Source organism: Suncus etruscus, chromosome 17 (genome assembly GCF_024139225.1).
Source record: "Suncus etruscus isolate mSunEtr1 chromosome 17, mSunEtr1.pri.cur, whole genome shotgun sequence".
NCBI classification, from domain to species: domain Eukaryota; kingdom Metazoa; phylum Chordata; class Mammalia; order Eulipotyphla; family Soricidae; genus Suncus; species Suncus etruscus.
Genome location: NC_064864.1, coordinates 7262161 through 7265018, shown reverse-complemented (window position 1 = coordinate 7265018; position 2858 = coordinate 7262161). Strand labels below are relative to the sequence as shown.

Here is a 2858-nt window from a genome sequence, read left to right as displayed (position 1 = left end):
AGGAAGCTTAATTGAGACCTAACGAATCATTCAGGAAACTTCTGACAGGGATTGGGACCCAGGGGACCTATGAGAAGCAGAGCAGAACTCTGTTTTGCTCTCACATGCATATAAGCCCTTGTAATGTTGGCTGGTTGTCAGTAAGAAAATAAAATCCCCTTCAAGTGACTGGCCTCCAGGAGGCCAAAGGCCTGTTCAATATTTGAGCCATCAAGTAACAGGTGGTGTGTGTCTGTGAGTGTATTACCCTCTTCTGTCTGAATAGCTTGGTAAGTTTTATTTTTCTCAAATAACATAGGGTGAGCAATGATTAGATGTTTTTCCCTACAGAGAAAAAAGGGCACCAAAGTACGAAGTAAAGAAATTATGGATTGGGTAGTAAGAGAAGCAGGAATAGCTTTTAGAGTATGTGATGTGTATATAGGATCTTACATTCAAATTCTTCATTTTTTTGGTCTGTTTTGGACCAGACTTGCCAGAAGAATAACTCCCAGCCTGGTGTTTGGGATCTCTCCTGGGATATTTGGGGGACTTGACATATTAGGAACTAAATCTAGGGCTCCCACATGCAAAGCCAATCTCCAGTCCATTGAGTCCTTTCCCCGGGCCCAAATTTCTAATAGATTTTGATCAAAGGGCCTTATATTTTCATTTTGTTCTAGGTTTTGAGGGAAGATCATACCTAATAGTACTCAGGGGTATCTCCTGATTCTGTACACAAGAATAATTTCTTTTTTTTTTAAATAATCTTTATTGGAGCACCATGATTACAAACATGTTTGTAGTTGGTTCTCAGTCATAAAAATAACACACACACACACACACACACACACACACACACATACATCTTCACCAGTGTAAAATTCTAGGCTGGTTCACAGGACCATATAGGATGCGGGGGATTGAAACTGGGTTCAGTAACTGTACTATTTTTTTATTCTTTAATTTTGCTCTAACCTTTGAAAATTTTAGGAAACCAGCTTCAGAAGATATATTTATTTTATATGTTTGTAGTTATATCTAAGTGTGTGTACATATAGAAGAGGGAGGAGCATGTATTAATATGTGAATGGTTGTGTATTCTAGTCCAGAAAGCAGATGCCAACAATAATGATGAGTAAAGAAGAAACTTAAACCCTAGTAGACAAGAACGAAACTTGGCTTTTGCTCCATTTTTACTATGGTTTTGTTCTTCCAAGTGAGTGAATATTGATCCAATGCTGGTAAGGTAAGCACAGAATTAGGTTCTTCTGAGCTTTCAGTCATATTTTCATTTATGTAGCAATACGCAAAATTAGTTTATACACGTTTCTGTTTAAAAACACTTTATTGCTGTGTTCTTTACACGGACTGTATAGAAAGAGGAGGTACAGTAAATGCACCCCATATACATCTCAACCCAGGCCCTTTGCCTGGTCTGTATTGTGAATTGGGGGACAAAAAATAAATAAAAACACTTTATTAATCATTCATTAACATTTAGAAATTTAACTATGAATGAGTAATTAAATTGTCATCTAACCATGTATTTATTCAGAACCACCTCACAAGCTTTCTTGACTCTTCTTAAACAATTTTTTTTATTTAATTAAGAGACTGTGGTATTCAAAATCATTGATTGTTGAGTTTTGGGCAGAGAATATTTCAACTCCAATACTACCACCGGTGTCAACTCTTATAATCAGTGCTGCCATATCCCACATCCTCCAGCCCTGCCTGCTATATTGACAGGCACATTAGAAAACTCAGTGGTTTCAGCTTAGATCTCATGTTTTCAGTGTTGTTGAGATGTATTGCTATTTCACTCTCCCATTTCATTCTTGAAACTTTGCAGGTGAGGAGAGGCAAATTGTGACACACCATACTAGAAAGGAACTTTAAACAATGTTTACCAGGGGAAATCAGAGGCAGGGCATCACATTGTTTGACCTCAAGAGGAAACAGACCTATGTGGCAACTTAAATTTTCACCTCTCTGCATGTGATCACATATAATTGCAAAAACACCCCAATATCTGGAGTAAACTAATACATTTTTCTGAGGAGAATTCACATCTATTGATTCCATAAGTAATGAAAATTCACTGTACATTCAACTAAATTGAAGAGTCCAAGACTCAATTTCTGTTGTCAGTTCTCTGTGACATTCTGCATCTTATTTATTTTCTCTCGATTTTCTCTTCTCCATCCCCTGAATTTCTCTTTGAACTTAAACATACACAAATCACACCTTATTTGTGGTGATTTACCAATCAGTAAAAAACAATGCAGATAAAAAGTTTTATTTTTTAACCACGTGATAACATTATTCAATTTTCTGGTCTGTTTGAATGTGCAGATATTGGCTGTGTTTTGGGCACAGTCTACCAACATGGATAGCGGCATCACTATTCACTTCTCTCTTTTCTCCTATTGGTTCTCTTAACTGCCACTGCCTGGCCTTTCAGGACTGTGAGGACCAACTTGTCCAATCCTCTTTCTGCCCATCATGATGCAGAAGATCAGTTTAGGTTTTATACTTTGGGTTTATATTGCTTGTCGCTCTAGTATTTTAGTAGTTCTTTCTCCTAAGTTCCCCTTATTATTGAATCTCTTTCATTATTATACCAATACCAATGAAATTAAACTTGGCTATAAAGTTTATTGTTGATATTCATTTATTTCAATAAGTAGACCTTCAAATATGCTAGGACATATTTGTGTCTTGTGACTTGTTATTGACCTTGATATCTACAACAGTTCTGAGGACAATCCTCCATAAAAGAGATGATGAATAGGCATTTATTAACCTGAAAAGGGAATCACAAATTTGGCCTTACCTATAATCATTTTTCAGGACTTTCTTATTGTGTTTAAAGG

The 2858-nt window shown here is 36.4% G+C and overlaps 1 pseudogene; it reads left to right on the top strand.

The window, feature by feature from the left end:
- Positions 1–1319: 1319 nt before the first annotated feature.
- Positions 1320–1442, top strand: LOC125995641 (uncharacterized; annotated as a pseudogene).
- The last annotated feature ends 1416 nt before the right edge of the window (positions 1443–2858 follow it).